General features: G+C 36.4%; 1 long non-coding RNA gene across 2 annotated transcripts in view; it reads right to left on the bottom strand.

The window, feature by feature from the left end:
* The window catches only part of LOC123384509, a 472,056-nt gene that overhangs the window by 49,200 nt on the left and 398,873 nt on the right, over nt 1–23,983 (bottom strand). For both annotated transcript variants that reach the window (XR_006595688.1, XR_006595689.1), the window contains 2 exons: nt 14,867–14,929; nt 5,852–5,933 (listed from right to left, as the gene is read on the bottom strand). This is a non-coding gene — a long non-coding RNA (uncharacterized LOC123384509). The remainder of the gene's footprint in view (nt 1–5,851; nt 5,934–14,866; nt 14,930–23,983) is intronic.

The raw sequence follows: 23,983 nt of genomic DNA on the forward strand, positions 1-23,983 counted from the left end.
ACTACTGATTTGATCTCCTTAAAAAGGAGAGTGGGGCAAGGTGGGAGCAGAGAGATGTCATAATGGCCAATTCCAGTCATCCGTGCCCAAGCTAATAACTATGACTTTTGGTAACTTACTTTGTATGATAAAAAGTTATTTTAATTTCTCATGTGTTCCTTTTTGATGTGTCATATGGATGTATGAAAAAATGGAGAAGTAAACATGACTCATGTGGTGCAAGAGATGAGGTTCTCTGAACACTCTGGGGCCTGTAGAAAATCGGTGACCTGCTTCTCTCTCTGGCATGCTGACCAGTGAGGGCAAGCGGGTTTTATCTGGCTTTTGTAAACTGATGATATACTGGCATATCTTTGCCGGAGTCTGTATTCCCAGCCATTTGTCTGCAGTCACAAATTATTCTCTCAAAAATACCCTTGTGCTTTGACACCCTTCTGATTTCCCACTTAAAAATGCACATATTTTGGAACCCTTTCACGAAATGCACTGGCCCTGAAGAAATGAAGATGATAAGAATAGAAAAGGGAAAATAATTATCAACTGTAAATGGGATCATCCATTTAAATTTTCACCACCAACCTTGAATCATGAATGTCCTATTTTTTATGGGTTGTCTACAATGGAAAACATTGGCACTCGTAAACTTTTTTGAGTTACGGTTCTGTGGAAAATGACCTCCGTTGAGACTGAATAGTCCTCAAAAGCTGCCCTCTGATCATAAAAAGCAAAGTTCAGAGTCTGTTTTAAGTCTTGAATAGTTAGCTGTTTTTTATTTGTTCATGTGTTTGTTTTTCCCATTGGTAGAAGCCAAGGGGTCAGGGCTTGTGATTTCTTTGCCAATATCATTCTAACAAAACTTTTAAACTATTATTTCTTGTTGGTCTATGTTTCAGGAATTCTACCTAAAGTTTTTACCTTGACACATTTCTCAAATTTGCTTTATTTCTCTGTTTTCTCAGCGCCAAGCTTTCTTCTTTCAACCTAATGGTAACTACCTTAAGAACAACAATGTTTCAGATGTGACTATGAAAATTATGAATGCGGATCTTTCTAAAAAAGATCATTAGAACAATGCGACTATGAAGAACAGTGCATGAGGCCATTTCCCACCGATAGTAGAATCAAGGTTTAATTAAATCTCTGCCATCTCCAGGAGAGGGGGTCCCCTCACAGTATTTGCTCAGAAGAATCTCAGAATTGCTGTGAAGTACTGTTTCCTATTTTTCTCTTTTTTCAAAAGGGATAATTTATTGGGGTTATCTCATCCTTGTTACACCTTTGTATAAGGGGGGTGTAAATAGAAGTGGAGCACAGATAACTTGTCTTTTTAGTTTACTGGTTGCCAGAAAAACAAAACAAAGCAAAACAAAAACAAACACCTGGACTTCAGTGGAAATAATCGAACATTATCCAGAAAGCCTTACTTACCCTTGCCCTGAATGCAGTGACTGTATGGGACTCTGGGAGTGTTCTTTAGGGAAAGAGTTAGTTTGTTCTATGTACAAGAGACAAATGAAATAAGTATGTGATGATCAGGAGGATGGATGATGGCAGAGACCTGCTAGATGTTCACTAATATCAGCTACTTTTTCTGGATGTACATCAAAACTACATGTCTTAGGCTCCCTTATCATTTGAATATTTGAATGGGATGTACACATTTCTAGGCCTTACCATAAACCGTTTTTTAAGTTATTTATTTTGAAAGAGAGAGAGAGAAAACACAAATAGGGAAGGGACAGAGAGACAGAGAGACAATCCCAAGCAGGCTCCACACTGTCAGTGCAGAGCCCGATGCATGGCTTGAACCCACAAACCCTCAGATCATGACCTGAGCCAAAGTTGGACGCTTAACTGGGTGGGGACTGAGCCACCCAGGTGTCCCTTTACCATAAACCTTTGAGTATGAGTGCCCAGAATCTCTCTTCTTCTTCTTTGGTGATATTAGAACTAAATATTTTAAATACCAGAAATCTGTATCACTTGGATAAGAGCAAGGAGAATCTGTTCTGGATTATAGTTGTAACAATTAAATCTTTATTGTTTTATCAGTTTCCTATTGATGTTGTAACCAATTATGACAAAGTTACTGGCTCAAAACAACAATAATTCACTACGTCACAGCTCTGCAGTTCAAAAGAAGTGAGTCTTGTGAGTCCAAAATCAAATTGCTGAGAAGGACAGCATTCCTCTTGGGGATTCCAAGGGAGTATTCATTTTCTTGCCTTTCCCAGCTTCTAGAGGCTACCGTATTCTCTGGCTCATGGTGCCTTCCTCCATCTTTGAACCCAGTGTCATAGCAGCTTCTAATCTCCCTCTCTGACTTTTGATTCTTACTTCTGCTGTGACATCTCCTCCTCTCACTGACTCTCCTGCTCCCTCTTATAAGCTTTATAAGCTTTGATTTGTATTGTACTAACCCAAATGATTCAGAATAATCTCCCCATTTTAAAAATCCTTAACTTAATCACATCTGGAAAAGGTGCCATGTTCACAGATCCAGGAAATTAGGACCTGGACATCTTTAAAGGGCCTTTTTTGATCTATCACATTGTGTTAATCTTTATTGTATAAGATTTTTTTAATTGTTGCCCCTATACTATTTATTATCCTGACTGATATAGGGGAAACAGGGAGGGATGATAATTTTGATATTTCACAAGAGAGGTTTGAAATATCAGAGATAATACCAAATGGTATGTCCAATAGGAATTTTAATATATATACTTGGAGTTTAGAATAAAAAAATAAATCAATGAAATCCATAATCACCTCCGGGATACCATGTTTACACTCTACATTTTCTACATTAACACCTCTCAAGATTCTTAGTGGAGTGGAGGAACTATCTGTAGTAAAAAATAACAGTCTTTATAATGATTATTATTGATTATATTGATTATTATTGATTTTAATGATTATTATTATTACTCATTGTCTTGGGTGTATCTGAACTGAAAAAGATTAACAAGTGAAGATACTTGAATGATGTTTACCCAGAAAATATATATATGGTGAGAACAAAAGTTCCAGGGACAAAATGTGTGAAAAAGACCAATATTTTAAAAATGGGTGACAGAAGAAAACCTAACAAGAATTCTGAGAAAGTGTTTTCAGAGTATTGGGAAGATAATAAGAATATAGCCTCTAGAAGTCAAGGGCAAAGTACACTTTAACGATTATCATGTAGTCGACAAGGTCAAGTGCTCTGGAAAGCTCAAGTGTGATAAACTCTAAGAAATATTAATTGGAATCAAAAGCAAGTGTGCCTTCCGTGACTCAGACAAGAACACTTTCCATGCAACTGTAGCTTATATTCCTTACTGTAGAAGTCCAGGCTAGGTACAAATTGAAGACAACAGATATATAAAATTGTTTCAGGCAACTTACTTATGAAAAGGTTGAAAAAATAAGTTGTTTTCTTTTGTTTTGCTTATTACCTTGAGGAAAACATGAAGTAAAGGAATAGATTTTTAAATATGTGAGACCCTCAAACATGTTTAAACATTGATGGGCATAGACAAGTCCACAGAAAGATACAGGATAGCAAGTCTGCTAAAGTGGTGTCATCAAGGGGCACCTGGGTGGCTCAGTCAGTTAAGCGTCTGACTTTGGCCTAGGTCATGATCTCACCGGTCACAAGTTCCAGCCCTGCGTCACGCTCTGTGCTGGCAGCTCAGAGCCTGGAGCCTGTTTCAGATTCTGTGTCTTTCTCTCTCTCTCTCTTTGCTCCTCTCCCACTCACACTCTATCTCTCTCTCTCTCAAAAATAAGTAAACATTAAAAAAATTTTTTTTAAAGTGTTGTCATCAAGAGATAGCATTCCAATATGGCACCGTTGCAAAAAGTTAATAATGTTCCTGGGAAGACACTTCTGTTTCTCTGTCGTGTTGCTTTGAATAAGGGGAAGATATGGTAGAATAGATTATTTGAGGAAATAAGAGAATATTTTAAATAGTTACTGTTACCAGGTAAATACAGAATGATTCATGGAGTGTGATGCCACCAGTCTGCCTAAAGATGTGGTTTTCTCCAGCAGCATTTAAAAGAGGGGTAGAAAAGCTGAGCAGCCAATATTTTAGACTTTTGCAAAATTGCAGTTTATTGGCAGCATGTAATAGAAATGCAAATAAGGAAAGAATTTGAGGATGTTGGCAAGAGGAAGATTAAAAAGATGTACCGTAGAATTTAGAAATATAAGGAAGATAAAAAATACAGTAATGGGGATTTGGGGAGGAGGCTAATCAATGTGAAGGTCTTAGAGAGGTCATAAGACTAGAGTTCTCAGTAAGATGCAAAACCAACACAGTGGGCAGCCACATGTCAGAGCTTCGGGGATAAACCTAGATGTGAGAGCAGGAATCAGATTTTGAGTGTAGAATTGCAGCAATTCTAGGTAATTACGGAAATGAGTGGCTGAGATAGAGTCATGGTGAAGGTCCCAGCAGTTTAGAATGTTAAGGAACAAAGAAATTCACAAGTTGGGTTGTTGCAGACTACAAGTCTGGAGTTCTCTCTTGTCCAGCAGGACAGCAGATGCAGAACTGCATGGGAGAGAGGCTAATGTCCAGGAGAAGAGAAGAGCCCTGAACAGGGGTTTCATCTCCATATTTATTGAGCTCACAAGATACTACATGGTGAATGTGAAGAAAACAATCAGACAGTAATCATTAATTTGTGTGTGTAAGAAGCAAAGGGTCCGGGGGGGCAAGTGGTGTTTGTGATCAAGGTACATTGATTGGCACCAGATGCAGGTGATATAACTAGTTACTCATGATCCCATTACAATATCTTGCAAGCTAACCTCGGGTGCATTCACCCCGTGCTGGCGGCTTTCAGTCCTAAGCTTTTTTCTAACCCATTTATGTAGATAGAACCTATTTCCCTACACTGGGTGTCTGTTTGGATGCTGAATTTACTTTGTATTACATATGAATAGATTTTATCTGAAGAGAAGAATGACAAGTCTATTGACAAAACCTTAAGTTAATGATGAAGTGTGGCTAAGAAATCAGTAAGTGGAATAAGCCATACAGAGAAAGACAGATACCATATGGTTTCATTCTTATGTGGATCCTGAGAAACTTAACAGGAACCCATGGGGGAGGGGAAGGAAAAAAAAAAAAGAGGTTAGAGTGGGAGAGAGCCAAAGCATAAGAGACTGTTAAAAACTGAGAACAAACTGAGGGTTGATGGGGGGTGGGAGGGAGGCGAGGGTGGGTGATGGGTATTGAGGAGGGCACCTTTTGGGATGAGCACTGGGTGTTGTATGGAAACGAATTCGTCAATAAATTTCATAAAAAAAAAAAAAAGAAATCAGTAAGTGGAGGCAATAAATGGAATGATGGATGGTATAAATACAAGACAATAAGTGACCAGGAAAAAATGAGCAGTATCGGTCAAACAAACCAAACAACATGGCAACCTCAAAGAAAAACCCTACATATTCTCCAGACTTGTATGGATTAAATGGCACAACAATGCTTTTGGATTATATGGGACTAGAGTAACTTTCTTACAGAGCTTGATTATAAAATGACCGTTTGATAATTAAGTTTCAAAATTCAACACTCAATTGATATGACTTAATATCTGTGGAAATGATTCATCCCAACATATTTTCTACAAATAGAAGTCTGATAATGTTCCTAAAACTAGTCAAGACCACTACTAGGTAATTTTAAGCCTGGCTAAAGGAAGTTTCATGTAGATAACTTTGTAAACAATAATATCAGCTAAATGAAGAGAAATTTTCTTAGAGTAAGTATTTAGCAGTGTTTCTTGAGCCTTCTCCAGAGGACCTTGTCCTGAGACAAACAAAACTGTGTGTTTCGAACTAGATAGCAAATACCTTTTTACAGCAGTGGTGGGTATTACAGGCCCCATAGCTTGTTCCCATCAACAGCCTTCAGGTAACTTTCCTCGCTCTGATTCTGTATAGAAAAAAAGAAATCCTAGTTTATACACCAGTGCTTTTGAAAACTTGGGGAAAATAGGGGCTCCTGGGTGGCGCAGTTGGTTAAGCGTCCGACTTCAGCCAGGTCATGATCTCGCGGTCTGTGAGTTCGAGCCCCGCGTCAGGCTCTGGGCTGATGGCTCAGAGCCTGGAGCCTGTTTCCGATTCTGTGTCTCCCTCTCTCTCTGCCCCTCCCCTGTTCATGCTCTGTCTCTCTCTGTCCCAAAAATAAATAAACGTTGAAAAAAAAATTTTTTTAAAAAAAAGAAAACTTGGGGAAAATAAATGTGGGAAGAAAATCATGTGTCTAAAACTAAGCACCAGATTCTAACCTTCAAGTTCCCATTTCCTTGTGAAGTCTTATCCTCATAATCATCCTTTCTCCTTCTTTATATTCTCTGCTCTGTCCCCTGCAACATGTATGCAAAAAGGAGTTTAAAAGTAGATGTGCAAAATGTAAGAAACATGTATAAAAACCCTACGCTTATTATCCCTATAATATTTGTAGGCATGAATAAGGCCAAATTCTTAAGTAATTAAGAAACCTTCACTTTAAAAAAAAAAAGAAAACTTCACTTATATTAATACTAAGCTGAATGATAGATTGAAGCACGGTGATTTACCCATTGGCAGGACCAGGGTGTCAAATATGATGTGCACAGCTCATTCTTTATTTCTTTCCTTTTAATACCATTCTGGTGCTGTGAGCCACAGCCTAGTTCATGAGATGACTTCCAGGCATGCTTTTAGAGGTCTCCTTTCTGTCTTGCACATATGCTATTTAGGCAGTAATGCGTCCCAAGGCACGACCCTGTGTGCAGACCCAGCTGTCTCCTCCATTTTCCCTTCTCCCCTCTGACAGCCAACATGGAGACTATCCAGCAGCAGTCTAGCAACTTAAGCCAGAACATCACCAGGCATTTGAGACAAATGCTAAGTCCTGAGTTCCCTTGTTGCCTTTCTCTCATTGATGTACTCCCCTGCAGTTGTTAAGTGTTTTGTTTTGGTGTGAAGTTATTTTAGCCCAAATTAGCTTATCAAAACCACATAGCTGCATGTAATTCACTCCAGTTTCCTAAAACTGGGTTTATGCATCAATACAGATTTTTAAAGAAGTGTTCCTCTGCTTTCTTTTCTCACTGCTCTTGGCAGTTATGTCATCTTTCAAATACATTAAATAGCTCAAATGATGATAGTTTAGGACACAGGCAATGTTCAGAATCTTTCACAATTGGTGTGGCACTAATCCTTCAAGATAGGTGCTGCCCCAATAGGGAGCACAGAATCTTAGATAAGCCAGCCATGCCAGGAATTAATTTTCAGTTGCTTAACCAAAGAAATTTCTAGGGGACCAGGTAAGTATCTGAGTGGTGGCGGCATTCAGGTAGGCCCACTATAGCAGGATTTTACTTACCAGCAGTTGACAATGTGTCAGCGTTAGAATTTGTTCCAGGTAATTAAAAACACTGATTTAGGGTAGGTTTTGGTTTTGAGTTTTGATGACAATCACACTACTTTAATAATATCAAAACACCCATACTTTCATCTAACAACTTTAAAAATATCACATTGAAGGGCTCCTGAGTGACTCAGTCAGTTAAGTGTCAGACTCTTGATTTAGGCTCAGGTCATGATCTCATGGTTCGTGGGATAGAGCCCCATGTCAGGCTCTGTGCTAACAGCATGGAGCCTACTTGGGATTCTGTCTCCTCCTCTCTCTCTGCCCTCTCCTGCTTGTATACATTTTCTCTCTCTCTCTCAAAATAAATAAACATTTAAAAATATTGTGTTGAATATTTTAGGAAATAACTTTGTGATCCAAAGATCCATTTGTTTGGATGATTACTTGGATTGGGTAAAAATGATAGTGAATAGACCTAGGTTAACAACTACACAGTGGTGAATGTTAGCAGCAGCAACTTTTCTATATTTCCTTTTGCTCTTTATACAACTTAACTATCTATACTTGTCTGTTACATTTGAATCAAAGAGCGTCTTTGTAGATTGTTCATTTTGGTGCAAATTTTGAACTAATAGAGCTATTAAGGAAATTTTGGTTATGTTATGTTTTAGCCATCTCACATTTCTATACACAGCCAAGAGCACTGTAACACTATAGGTGTAATAGCACATCTCACGACCGCTTCAAAAAATGGATATGTCAGGGATCTTCCTCATATTAAAAAATAGTTTGAACAAATTCAGCTCTTAGTGCCTGACCTCCTTTATTTCAATAAGCCCATCACCCAAATACACAATAATAATGAAGTTGTCGACTTTGTACATGTGACACTATACATATATGTCACAAACACACTTGTATTCTCTTCTTCCCTATTTTCCCCACTCACACACACACACACACACACACACACACACACACACACACCCCCCCCCCCCCCCCCCCGCCGACACACAGGCTAAAATATGAGGATATTTTTCATTGGAGTCTAGTGTAATCTGTCTCTCTCTCTCTCACACACACACACACACACACACACACACACACACACATACACACACACCAGCCCCCCCCTCCCCCGCCGACACACAGGCTAAAATATGAGGATATTTTTCATTGGAGTCTAGTGTAATCTCTCTGTCTCTCTCTCTCTCTCTCTCTCTCTCTCTCTCTCACACACACACACACACACACACACACACACACACACACACACACACCAGCCCCCCCCTCCCCCGCTGACACACAGGCTAAAATATGAGGATATTTTTCATTGGAGTCTAGTGTAATCCAAAATTCTGGAACACAGTGGAATCCCTCTATTCACAACTCTAACCAAATTCAGTGAGATCAATTAACTTTTTCAGTCTATTCCTTATTTTCTGTCTGGAGACCTCTAATATTGAGGAACTAAAATATGAGGAATAAAAGAAAGAAAAACTCTCTAAAGCTGGCATTAATATTTAAAACATACCTTTCATTACATACTATTCAATGCCTTGGAGGTCCCTAGATTTGTGATTTTGATTATTTTCTGTTTGGTTAAATTTCTTGTGAATACATGTTCTCCTCTGTTCCACATGATCAGTCAAACCACCTCATGTTTTCTTTATGCAAAACTGCTTTCATAGTAGATGCACTTCCTTCCATACCAGACAGAATTGAAAATGAAAGGTCATGCTAATAGTAATTGGTGCTTCATTTGAAAGTGAAATGGCTCCGCCTCTGAATGTCTGAATTTTGGTAGCCCTTCCAGATGAAGTCATGGCTGCCAAGCTCTTGAGTTTTACTCTTACATATTCCTGATCTAATTCTTCACACGAAAGGAACCGCATGATGTGCTTCCTTATAACAGTAACCACAGTAGAAAAATAAGCCTGTATTTTGTCATATGCTATTTAGGATGGCTTAGTGTTGGCCTACCAGTGTGCTTGTGATGGCAACCAGCCCCGGACTTTCCCTGTTCCCTACTATGTTGCTCCAGAAATGCAAATTGTCCTCAATATCATTCTTCTTGAGTATTTATCTCATTTCCTTTAAGTATAAGTTTGAGACTATGCTAAACTTTTAACTTTACCAATCAACCCCTATGATAGTGCAGGAATGATGAATTGAGATACTTTGGGTGCTCTGGAATATCAAACTTTCTTATATATCAAGGGCTGGTGACATTAATCACAAACTTGATGTATCTATTTGATCAAGGCATATTGAATGAACTAGTGGCTGCTCCATAGAGCTCAGCATTCACGTTTGAGGTTTTTTTTTAATGTTTTTTTTTATTTATTTTGAGAGACAGAAAGAGAGCATGAGTGGGGGGGCAGAAAGAGTGGGGACAGGGAGAGAGGATCCCAAACAGGCTCTGTGCCATCAGCGCAGAGCTGGACACCGGGTTTGATCCCAACAACCATGAGATCATGACCTGAGCCAAAATCAAGAGTTCGCTGCTTAACCGACTGAGCAACTTAGGCACCCCTGTATTTAATCTGAACTCTGATTCATGGGTTCCCAAGCTTATCTACATGGATTATTTATCTAGTCATGTTGTCTAATTCAGAAAATCAAAAATTAGCAAGAAAAGCCATACTTAACTTGTGGTCATGCCCATCTATTTGATGGATTAAGAAGATACTTATTCTTTCTTGCCCTCTTTGTTTTAACCTTTATTGTTAATGTCAAAGATTTCACTGTTTTAGAATCTTACCCTTGCTATTTTATAATTTCCAAAGTCCAGAGAACTTCACCTCAGCTTCTGCCATTTCTTTACTGGTCATAACTTTTATCAATGGTTTTTCAACTATGACTACCAAATAATCATCTGGGTCTTTGTTAGCAATACTGATGTCCAGACAGCCCCTGAAAGTTTCTGTTAGGTTAAAATTCCAAGCAATTCTGATTCAGGTAGTTCTCCTGATCATACTTTGGGAAACACTGACATAGATATTCTCACCCACAAGGGCTACTTCACCGTGTGAATACTAAAATTCAATACTACTGCCTTTAGCCCCAAACTCATAACTTTTATCTCTTCTTCTCACTCCCATTCAGATTCTAGACCTCAGAGAATTATGTTCCTTTGAGTTCTCCATGTTTCTCAGAATATAGATCAGCCAGGGTGCCAGTCCATCTGTATCTTATGTTGTATATTTATATTCACATGTTCTCTTAACACCATATTACCTTTCACACCTTACTTCAACCATAAAGACCCAGAAAGAGAGAAAAAAGAAAAAAACTCGAATCTGTTACCATCCTACAACTGCATTCCTAAGTACAGTTGGAGAAAATCATTCAACTAGTGGGTCACCACTAAAATTCCTGATTTTCAAACCAAACAGTGTCCTCTGAACCATTTATCCATCTATTCCACCTCTTATACCCTCCCTCACTTATTTCTCAAGCCCTGTTCCAAAAGCAAAGAGCAACAATAGAAATCCCAACTGTACTTTCAAAAGAAAACTGTTTTCTTCTTCTACAAGATAATTGGAGAAATCTGCATAATTTCCCACAAATTCTTGTCCTTTTTACAAATTTAGAAACATTACTGTAAATATAAGCCTTGTTTGTGTACACTCATAAGCTGAAATAATTGATCTTTCTCTTCCTAAATCAAACATTGTTGTTGTCCCTGACCATATAGTTTAAGGACTTCCTCTATCAAATATAACAAACTCTCTCTGTTGCACATTCAGTCTGTTCCACATAGTGCATTTTCATTAGCTGATAATATGTGTTTAATATTCCCATTTGTATAAAAAAGATCTCTCGAGGCTAGTTTACCTCTAGTTACTGCAGTATTTTTGAACTTTTTAAAATTGTGGTGAGTTCTCCTTTTGCTAGTTCATGTTGACTATTGCTCAGATGTTATCCAACCATTATATGTACTTTCTTATCTCATAGTTTCTCATATTTCCTCTATATAATGTTGCTTCATGATTACCTCTAACTTCTGAATGAATATATTTACTTTGTTCAATCTATGTACATATTATCTTTCTTAGATTTTTGTAACCATGTAGTAAAAACCTAGCCTAAAAACTTGTATTTTCTACCTAACATACTCACCAAAAAATGCAATACATTTTTTTGCTAAGTTTTCTGTGATTTAGATTTTCTTCTTCCAGAACTCACAATAAACAGTAACTGGATTTCTTGAAGTAATTTTATCTTGTCTTTTTTACTTTTATTTTACAGTTATCATCTCTTTCCATTTTTGCATTGTGATTTGGTCAAGGGTCACTACATAGTGTTTTACATCATAGAAAATGTCTTTTATTGTGTCCTAAATATATTTAAACTTAGATGTAGCTTTATAAAGAAGTTTCAAATAACTATTACATTGTCTTCCTTCCTTCCTTCCTTCCTTTTTTCTTTCTTTCTTTCAGAAAGAGTATGTGCACATGTGTAGGGGAGGGGCAGAGGAGAGGGAGAGAGAGAATCTTAAGAAGGCTCCATGCTCAACACAGAGTCCCATAGAGGGGTTGATCCCATGACTCTGAGATCATGACCTGAGCCAAAATCAAGAGCTGGATGGTTAACTGACTGAGCCACCCAAGTGCCACTTATTATATTTTCTTAAGCTTAGTAAGTTTCTTATATATTTTTTTTGTTTCCTGAATTAGCAATAGATCTACAGGAATTAAATTATCTGTTTATTAAATGTAATGTCTCCCCCAGTTTGCTGATTTTCTGGCAATAATTAGTAACCTTAAATAATTATAAATAAGTATTTATACCATTCAAAGTTGAGAGAAGTGGGAAACCACTTCCATTTCTTTTCAATAAATCAACTTTATTTTTAGAATGGTTTTTAGGTGTATGAAAAATTGAGTAGGAGGTACCAAGACTTCCCAAATATTCCTTCTCTCCCCTGCTCACAGCTTGCCCTACTGTTAACATCTTGCATTCATGTGGCACTTTTGTTACAATTGATAAACCAATACTGATATGATATTATTATTATTATTATTATTATTATTATTATTAAAGTGTATTTGTTTTTATTTGAGAGATACAGAGTGAGAGAAGGCAGTGGGAGAGAGAATCCCAAGCAGGCTCCGCACTGTCAACACAGAGTTCAGCATGGGGCTGGATCCCAGGAAATGTGATATCATGACCTGAGTGGAAATCAAGAGTAAGATGCTCAACTGACTGAGCCATCTAGGTGGCCCTTGATATGATATTACTAACTAAAGTCCATCATTTACATTAAGATTCATTCTTTGTGCTGTATAGTTCCAGAGGTTTTTGCAAATGCACCATGTCATATATTTACCATTACAATATTATATAAAATAATTTTACTAAAAATGCCTACTTCTTCACCTATCCTTCCTTTTCTTTTTCTCCCAAATCCCTGGAAACCACTGAACATTTACTTTCTTTATATCTTTGCCTTTTCCAGGATGTCATAAAATTATAATCAGAGAGTATGTAGCTTTTTTTAACTGGCTTCTTTCACTAAGCAATATGCATTTAAGGTACTTCCTGTTTATTAATGGCTTGATAGAGCATTTGTTTTTATTAATGGATAATATTGCATTGCATGGATATACTACAGTTTGCTTATCAATTCACCTTCTGAAGGACATCTTAGTTGTTTTCTGTCTTTGGCAATTATAAATAAAGCTGTAGGTTTTTGTGTGGACATAACTTTTCAATTTATTTGGATAAATACCTAGGATCTTGATTACTAGAACATGTCCAAACACTATTACTACCTTTGAAAGAAAGCGGAAAACTTTCTTCCAAAATGGCTGTACAATTTAGCATTCCCACCAGCAGTAAGCGAACTCCTGTTGCTCCAATCCTTGTCAGCATTTGGTGTTTTCAGGTTTTTGGAGCATAGGCATTCTTATAGATGTGTAGGGGTATCTCACGGTTGTTTTAATTTGAAATTCCCTAATAATGAGAATAAATATCTTTTTATACGCTTCTTTGGCACCTAAATATATTCTTTGGTTAGATGTTGGCTCGTATCATTTGCCCATTTTTTAAATCAGGTTTTTTGTTTTGTTATTGTTGAGTTTTAAGAGTTCTTTGCATATTCTGGATATAAATCTTTTATGAAAAATGCTTTTTTTTTGCAAATATTTTTCTCAGTCTGTGCATTCTGTAAGATAATCCAAGTTTCAAGCAAACATCTCTGAGTCTCAGGAACATCAAATAAGACTTCCTTCTCTTACACATGGACACTAATGCATACTGACTTTATATGTGGGTTTTACTTCCAATGATTTGGAGACCAATAGTCCCAGAGTCTTAGCTCTTTAAACAAATGATCTGGAATTGTTACTTCTTGTGTGTGTGTGTGTGTGTGTGTGTGTGTGTGTGTGTGTGTATGCATGTTACATACCTGCTTAAAGCATGTGAGTCTTCCATAGCATATAACTTATATCTGCCTGACACTCAATGATAAAAAAAAAGAATCTCCACTTTCCTGAATTGAATTTTAAGTTCAAAGCCAAAATTCAACTAACAATGGCCAATACATATCACACAAAAATAGATGAGATAAATGAGATAAGTAGCAGCACACAAAGTGATAAAAAATGGACTGGTTTAGTTCTAGCTGTTCTTCCAGGGGAGGGAGAATAATGATGGAGCGACACAGACAGCAATCAGAAAGTCTTCACTGAGAAATCACTTTTCTTTGTGATTTGGCATATATTTTATAAATTTGAAAATACCTCTGGGAAATTAATTCTGATTCTTCAGCATTTCACCTGAATATGTAAATTAGACAAAGTCAGACTTCGCAATTTACATGGGTATTAGGCCACATCTGTCATTGTCCATGGGATATCCAGACATAAACAGACAAAAACAATGTTTTAAGACTATACGAAAACATGTACTCTAAGTGAAATCCTGAATCCATAAGCAGTATCTGCTAGACAATCTAGAAATAACATAAGTGAACTGAACTCTGTTAACATGTATATTTTGTTAAAAACAGTGACTCAGAAAGTTAACTTGAATTGAAAAATGACAAATAGAAAGGACAATATAGGTACCTTAGTTATTTTAATTAAAAAATTAAAAAACAACACCACATGTGCTATGGACTGAATTTTGTCCCTCTAAAATTCATATATTGAAACCCTAACCCCCAATGTGATGGGTTTTGGGGATGGGACTTTGAGAGATGATTAGATTTATATGAGGTCACGGAAGTGGGGCCCTTATCATAGGATCAGTGCCCTTATAAGAAGAGACACCACAGAACTCCCTCTCTCTAACCCCACAATATGACCATAGAGAGAAGATGGCCAACTACAAAGCAAGAAGAAATCTCTTACCAGAAACCAACCATTCTGGCACATTGATCTTATACTTCTAGCCTCCAGAAACCTGAGAAAATAAATATCTGGTTTTCAAGGCCACCTAAGATGGTAGTCTGTTATGGGAGCCCAAGTGGACTAAGGCAATATGCTATGATTACTTACAACAAGAAAGAGGGTTGGTGTCTGTGTCCACACGTGCAAATATAAAGAGATAGGAGTAGCAAGCTGTAAGAGAAAAGAAAAAGAAGGAGGCAAATTATTCAAGAATATCTTTTCTTTCCAGTATTCTCTGAGATGAAGACTGATATCTCTGTATGTTGTAGAATGGAATAAAAATGAGATATGAGTCAGAATTCTTCACAACAACAACAAATCATTTGTTCTTCCTTGCTCTGTGCACAAGGTAGGTGCTAGCCCATTGGAATCATTGCATTATGTTAAGAAGTATAAAATGAAAAGTCTTGCCTGTGCACCGAAGAGTCCTGCGCTATACCATTTATTATGCTATATATTTGCAAAATGCAAAAAAAAGAAAAGATCAGAGACGATTTTTTTAGATTATCTTATTTTTTTCCTTATCCTGGGATCCTAATTAATATCCTTCTCTTGTTTTAGATAGTATATTTGATTTGAAGCCAATAAACAAAGAGTGTGTCTTTTTCATAAAGCATATTGCATCATGCTATAATGAGGTTTTTTTAAATACCATTTCCAAAAGCTTTTGGAGGGCTATGGAATAAAAGTGCAGCAATGCTAACCTAACCTATACAACAAAGATATTTTGGAACTCAGCCATTTACTATTTTTATACTCAGGTTAGATGATCACAAGACACCAAAACAAAACAAAACATCTCATTGTTAATTACTGAGTAAACACTGTGGCCCTGTGTTTAGCAGTGCACTCAACTGATATTGCTACAATAAGGTGGGATAAATTGTTAAGAGATGTATCATTGAAGGCAAATAGACTTAAATTTGAGCTCTGTCACTGACACCAACTGGCCATGTGATCTTTACAGGTTTAATGAGAAATTACACATAAAGGTGCTTAGCACAATAGCTGGCAACTAGTCACTGATTTTCTAATGCCTGCTGCCTTAAAATTCTATGAATTAGTGATTGGAAGGGCACTTGTTTTTATGCATCAAAATGTACTTTTAATATGTAAAGGTACAGTTATAATACTTCCTATTTATGCATTCAACAAATATTCATTATGTAGCTACTACGCTAGATTCTGCTATAGACAGCATTGCATTTACACACACATAAATCAGATAATCCTCAGAATAATCTTGTGATGCCTCGCTAATTTACCAAGGTTCCTACCTAATATATATGAGTGGTTTATTTTCCATAGAATAAAAATAAATGTATAGCCAGAGAACATATCTTTGTATTGACAAATTTCAAGACTTTCCAGGAGAGTTGCAATTTTGGATATTATGTATAATCAGACCATATTTATGTAAGTTGCAATGTTGACTTGTGTCTCATGGTTATTATACTCTTGCATGTAGTATAAGCATAATAGAAACTTGAAATGGTATCTTTGTTTGGAAAAACAAAACAAAACAAAATAAAACTGAGCTACATGGAAACAAAAAGTACAGTGATTCCAACATTTATAGTCTATTATAATAATACAAATGACATGTTTTCTCTTGATTAAGGTGACCTGGGCATTTCCCTCACCTTTAGTGTCAAACAAATTTATTAATCTGGTATAAGTTATAAAAGTGTGTATGTATCTATATGTATATGTGTATGTGCACACACACATATATGTATATTAATCATCATACACATTCACACGTATATTCACATACTTTGAAGATGAGAAAATTGAGGCTTAACGTTGTTATGGTAATGGTCAAATGGTATGCCCCATTGTTAAATAATTGTTTCTTATCTCCAGTCCTACTCCTCCCTGCATTGCTTTGCAATGATGAGGTCAGAACACTGCAAACCACATTTGAACCTCATCAGGTGTTTTTCTCAGGCTCTTCCAATATGGAGCCCAGAAGGGAGACTGGAAGGCTGGAAGTGGAGAGAAGGACTTGTTCTATCCTGTGTTTCCTATTCCTTTAGTAGCACCTTAGTTTTTTGTTTGTTTGTTTCTGTTTTTTTTCCCAGCAGTAGCAGTTTATATTCATCATATTAGTTGCACTGTATTTTCTAAAAGGGTGGTACAGTTTTATGAGCCATGGGGCAGGGGAAAGGGAGTGGGAGAAGGGTTGGAGAGGAAAAGTATTGAATACTGAGTCCGAGTGGGGAAAATGTGTCTTCAAGGTTCCCCTCACTCCTCTCCTCCTTCTATAAGGAGGTCTTTGCAGAAGTACCTGAAGAAGGCACCAGATAAAGGGCCTCCAAGTGGAGGCACTTAGGCTAGGAATCCAGATACACATAGGGCATGGATGACAGAGACAATTTGAGTTATTGACTACAAATCTTCTCAGAGACTGCAATGGACTGGCTGTGCAGCAAATCTGACAGAATAGTAGATTTCTCCCATTGAGCCTGACAGGTAAAGCCTTTGTGATTCCCTGTGATTAGGCCTGAAAGATCATCAGGATTTGGACCAGGAGTGAAACTACTCAGTTCTTTCATGTCCTTTCTCAGTCAATCCATAGGACCCACCCCTCTCCCAAACCAAACCATGCAATCAATGTTTTTAAGTTTTCTTCACAATGGATTAATTTTACCTTTTGTAAAATCGACAGAACTGTAATGATGAAGTTAATACTGTGGATAGCATATAATTATAGGAATGGGGAGTAGAAAAAAAATGGGCAAAGTTCATGGGAAGGCAAAAAGGAATGGAGTCCATAGCTCAGGTAGAGATTCACCTCAGAAATAAATAGAATAGTTCTTATATTAACAGCAAGACAGATGGAGGAGATGGATGGGGATGAAAATAATTTCTGTAAAAGGAAACAGATACCAGATGAGATTATCATCTGTATTATTCCCTTGGTGTTTAACATATTTTATTAATTAGATCCTGATTGCAACCCATCCTGTTACATGCTATTTAAGTAATGACATCTGGCCTTAAAGGATAAAGGTTAATTTAGAACTATTTATCAGAGCCATAGGTAGAGAAAAAAACATTAGATCCTCAATGTATCAAAAGCATGTAAAAGCTATGAAGAATGAAAAATATCCCAGGAAAAAACTTACCACATGAAAAAAAAACAGTAAACACTTTTATTTATTTTTATTTTTTTAAGTTTATTTATTTATTTTGAGAGAGAGTGTGCATAAGCAGGGGAGGTGCAGAGAGAGAGGGAGAGAGAGAGAATCTCCAGCAGTCTCCTCACTGTCAGCACAGAGCACAATTCAGGGCTTGAACTCACAAACTTTGAGATAGTGACCTGAGCCAAAATCAAGAGTTGGACCTTAACCAACCAAGCCACCCAGGTGCCCCAAAACAGTAAGCATTTTTAAATAATGAGCTAACACATGCAGTTTAAATATCTGAGTAGATAGTAATGGTAGAGATGTTGAAAATGTCAATATCCAAGATGAGTGACAATTTTTATGTTTAGATGCAACCTATGGATATATAAATTGATACAAAAATTGAATAGAACATTTTGGTATATATATTAAAATAACATATATATGTGTATATATCCATACTGTGTGAGTGCATGTCCATGTTTATATTACTTTTACTTATTTATTAAAATGTTTATTTTTTTGAGAGAGTGAGTGGGGGAGGGGCAGAGAGAAAATGACACAGAGAATCCAGAAGAAGCTCCGTGGCTCAAACCCAGGAACCGTGAGGTCACAACCTGAGCCCAAGTCGGATGGATGCTTAACTGACTAAGCCATCCTGGTACCCCTACATTCCTTTTAATATAGCAATTTCACAGTTAGGAATTTATCACACAGGAATAATGAAGGGTGTGCTCATGTCTTTACCCACAAGAATTTTGATCCACATGAACATATTAATTTGTGATATAACTTAAAAACTCTTCTGAGCTCGATATTAAAATATAGTTATTAGCATAGTAATGCAGATAAATACGTAAAGATGAGATGCTTGCAGTATATTGTGAACTGGGAAAAAATCTTCTAAAAATTATGTGTAATATGAACCCCTTTGTATAAATGTAAATATAGAAAAATATTGAAATCTTATAACTAAATTGTTTACAATTGCCATCTCTTAATTGGTGGGATTACATGTGAGTTTTAGATGCTTTTTTTTTTCCTTATCAGGACTGTCTAAATTTTCCACAGTAAATGTGCATTACTTTCATAATAAGAAAAATAATTTGCATTTATAATAGATTATATTTTGTTTCTACCCATGTTTTAGTTGCTATTTCATCTTGTAACTATCAAACAAAACCCTTTGAGATTCCACTGTAATATAGTAGAATAATTTTGCAACTGATCTTCACAGTATTAAAGTCTCTGTGGATTTTCCATTTTTTATTGCTTTAATAGTTTAATGTCAACTATTTTTCATAAGGAAAATCTATCTTGGGTATTTCAATCATTATGTGAAAAAGAAAAGCATATTTTGTCATGAAAGATTGAAAATAAATACTTGGCTCTATATGAGATCATAAACTTGCTATTTTATTTTTCTTTTTTGTGTGGAAAGTGCAATAGGAAGACGAAAGTAATAAATTACAACTGGTATAATAACATAAAATATTTTTAAGGCAGAATAATATAGTAAGAGCTACCAAATTAGAATAACTTGAATTTAAATCCAAATCTTTCCATTTGACAATTATGTAATCTTGAAATGATTACTCAACATATAAATATCCCAGAATAGTCCTTATAAAATATAAATCATCCTGCTTTCTTCATGGGGTGAGGATGAGACTTAAATGAGTAATGCACAAAGATGGGAATTTTATAAGAATGCAATTATTATTAGCTATTATTAGGGTTTTTTGCTGTTCAATCAGAATATACATAATTTCAGATGGTAATAAATTCTATGAAAAAATAAACAAGGCAACATAATAGATAGTGATATGACTATGTGGGATGGAGTTCAAATTGAGGCACCAAAAAAGAACTATACAAGTTGGCATTTGAAAAGTGTATTAGTGGGTCGCCTGAGTGGCTCATTCAGTTAATTATATGACTTCGCTTCAGGTCATGGTCTTGCAGCTCTTGAGTTCAAGCCCCACATTGGGCTCTGCACGGATAGCACGCAACGTGCTTGAGATTCTCTCTCTCTCTCTCTCTCTCTCTCTCTCTCTCTCTCTCTCTCTGCTACTATCCCACTTGCACACACTCTCTCCCTCAAAAATAAGTAAATAAATGGAAAAAAGTGTGTTAGTTTTCTATTACTGTATAAAAATTAACCACAAACTTAGAGGCTTAAAGCAACCACCAATTTATTGTTCCAGGGTTTTTGTAGAGTAGGCATCCAGGCATGCCTTACATACATTGTCTGTTCCAGGTCTCACCAGGCTGAAATCAAGACATCGACCTGATGTGTTCTCATCTGAGGGCTGCGGTCCTTTTCCAGCCCTTTTAGTTTGTTAGCCGAATTCAGTTCTGTTGCGGTAAGACTGTGGTCTTCATATTCTTCCGAGCTACCTATTGAGCTCTCTCGGCTATTGAAGGACGCCCTCAAATTCTAGCAACATGATCCTTTTACAACATGGAAGCTTATTTCTTCAAAGCAAGGAGAATCTCTCTCCAATCTGTTAAAATGGAGTCCTGTCATAAGAATGATCCCATTATATTTGCAGGTCCTGCCCATATATATTTGTATATCCTGTGGGATATATTGAATATCCCACAAGGAAAGGGAATTATAAAGAGCTTGTCCACCAGGGGACAGGAATCTTGGACCCATTTTAGAATTCTGCCTACTGCAAGGAGAGACTAAGATAATGAGGAGGAACTAGTTTTGAAAGTTCATGGGGTAATATTAGAGCAGAGATAAAGACATTGATACAGAACTCGTATTATTTTGTGCACATGCAATGATCTAAATTCATTCTTACTGACTGATACTTCATATTTTGAATATGAAAGATAGAGAGTTCTTACTTTAGTGGTAACCACTTCTTCCAGTGTGGTATTACTTTTGTAGTTTGCGGCAATTATTTTAGTGAGTTTAGGACACAATGATTCTTTGAGTTTTCCAGTTAAAATACTGACCATCATATTAGCAATCTGTTATATATTTCTTAAAAATTAAAAAAAAACAATAAAAGAGAAAGAGAGAGAGAGGCAGAGATAATCTAAGAATATATTATCATAACACTATCTCTTGAATAACTAAATCTTAACTGAAATGAGAAAATGATAAAAAAAATGGGAAATAAAATAAGTCATAATAATAGAAACTAGGCAAATGGCCATTTGTTTGCCATAAGCATTGAGGATTATCTAGGGCATACAGTGTAGCCTAGACAAGATCAAAGCATACATACTAGCTTGGAAACTCAGTGTTGTAGTCATTTCAGCATTTAGAGGTCAGAAATGAGAATGAGGATCAAATTTGGAAGAGCGATGAGGAAGCTGGCTTGGAACCATGTTAGATCACCAGAATTTAAATATACTCAAGTGTAATCACACCAACTTACAGACACTTCCATACCGTGATAGGCAGAATTAACAACAAAAACCAACAAAAAACTAGTGTTTTGTATGTTTTAAACTGTATAATTATTTACTGTAATTGGATAGTTACATGAGGATTGAAGTGTGCTGCAGACACCACAAATAACTGGATGAAGCCAAATAAAAAATGTTGGTCTCTATTTCATCACACTGGAAATGAAATCAGAAAGAGGCAAAAATCTCTCCATGGCAAGGGTCTACAACTATACCCATTCAGCTGTGGTTAAATGAAAAGAAAATACAAGCAGAGTGGCCTGTTTAAGGTTAAAAGTTATGAGAGTAGTCTAACAACTTTTAAGACAACACTGAAAAAAATGTGAGATCACAGATTATTTTATTTATTAGTAAAACAAAAACATTTTCCCCAGACCTGATTTTTGGTAAAACCTAAGATTTGTGCGTCTGTTTATTGTTTATTGGATGATGGTAGAACTATCTTCTCAAAATTAAATTGAGGGCTAGGATAATGGGCATAGCTCTTAGAAGAATTTTTCATTTCTCAAAAGTTTTTCATGCAAGACTGCTGCAATGAACTGTTACTTCGTCTAATTCTAAAGTGATTCTATATTATACTAAGCTGGTATAAAAATTAAAGCTGACATTTCCAGCATAAACTGCAATGAAGATTCCTCCTATAGTTGTTCCTAGAATACTTTATGAGGCAATCCTCTCATACACACATACACACACACACACACACTATATTAAATATCCTTTTTCCTCCACTCTCTTCGCTTTTCTTCTCTGGATGCTGCTATATCTGCAGTTCATAAAGGGTAAGAGTAGGGGGTGAATGGGATAAATAGGATTTACCTCAAAAAGAAACACTCAGTACAGCATAGGATAACTCTCCCATTGTTTGGATATGGTTTCCAAGTTAGGTACATGTACTCTCTCTCTTATATAGGTCTAGTTCATGAATTGAAACCTAGATTGGCCAAGAGGTGAAGCCAAATGTCATATAATATAGCTCCATTAGCCTTATTAATAGTTTATAACCACTCCCACCCCCATCTGCCTACATACACATGTTTTTTTCATGTTTATTTATTTTGAGAGAGAGTGTATGTCCCAAACAGGCTCTGCACTGTCAGAGCAAAGCCTGACATGGGGCTTGATCTCACAAACCATGAGATCATGACCTGAGCTGATATCAAGAGTTGGACGCTTAATCAACTAAGCCACATAGGCGCCCCTACCACACATACATTTTATCTGTTGACTCTCACTTGAAAATCTTGTGAGGGTTATGTTTTCATTATGTTGTGCTTATTTGGAGGAAATTTTTGCAATAGCTACATATGGAGTTTTGGCCATTGTACAAATAAAATTGGAATCCTTTGGGGAGTTATGATATAATTTACTAAATACACTAACTTATTCAAATGATAAGAAGGCAAAAGGCATTGCTTACTATAAATAACCACATCTTGCACCAATTACTTCCCTCAGGAGGGCTGGAACTTTTGATTATACTGGTGATAGACCAGCATTTCTCTTGGGAGCAGGTAATTTACATGCTCTCAAGACCTACCATAGGTAGGACTGAAGAAAGAAAATTAATTTCATCCCTCATGTATTTTAAAAATGCAGTGTATGCCTAAATTTTAGTTATGAAGGTTATCCAGTCGGTCAATTTTGTGACTTTAATGTATTCAATATTCCAAGAAAATGCTTCTTGGGGTCTGGTACTTGGAAATACTGATTTCTTGGATTCCTGTTTTTATACTGTGTTCCAGAAATCCTAATTATAGTAATTTCAAGCAAATAGTTGTACTGGATGGTATGTTCACTACTCTCTAAATTTGCAAAGAAAATATTTTTGAGTAGTAAATATTGCTGTCCAATTTGACTGACAGTTTGAATTTAATATGAATTTGAGATGGCTTATGAAAATCTCTTGCAGTTTGCAAGCACCTTTATAGCCTATGGGTAACTTACTTTCACAAAGCCCTCTAACTAAACCACTAAGTTCATGGCACAACATGTTTAAAAAATTAGTGAAATATGGCTTTAAAAATTATCATTCTGGCGTGCCTGGGCAGGCGGCTCAGTTGGTTAAGCATTCGACTCTTGATTTCAGCTCAGGTCATGATCTCATTGTCCCAGGATTGAACCCTGCATAGGGCTCTGCACTGAGAGTGGACCATGCTTGAGATTCTCTCTCTCTCTCCCTCTGCCCCTCTCCCCGAGTTGAGCCTACTCTCTCACAAAAACAAAACAAAACAAAACTATCATTGTTACTAAAAATATTGTACTATCCTCTCATGTATAACTTTCAGACTAGCTATATCCCCATTTATTCTGCTTGTTTCATTTTTAGCTCCTAACGATGGAAAGCTTTCTTCACACTGGGATAACACACTACAGAATTTTGTTATTTTATATTTTCTTCATGTTCATAAGTGGCATGTTTCTTCTGTTTGTGTTCTGACAACATATTTTCTTATTTTATGCCATTTCACATATTGGTATATAATGGACTTGTTTCCACACTGGCATTTTGGGGTCAAATAATAAACTATACTTTGTTTTTTTATACTCATCATCCATTTTACTTTAATCACAAAAAGACTTATGACCAGGTATTTGTTTTATAAAGGCAATTGAAATTTCCTTAATGCAAATCATAATCAAATTTCTGCAACAGGAAGGTTAG

This window comes from Felis catus, chromosome A3, assembly GCF_018350175.1.
Source record: "Felis catus isolate Fca126 chromosome A3, F.catus_Fca126_mat1.0, whole genome shotgun sequence".
Classification (NCBI taxonomy): domain Eukaryota; kingdom Metazoa; phylum Chordata; class Mammalia; order Carnivora; family Felidae; genus Felis; species Felis catus.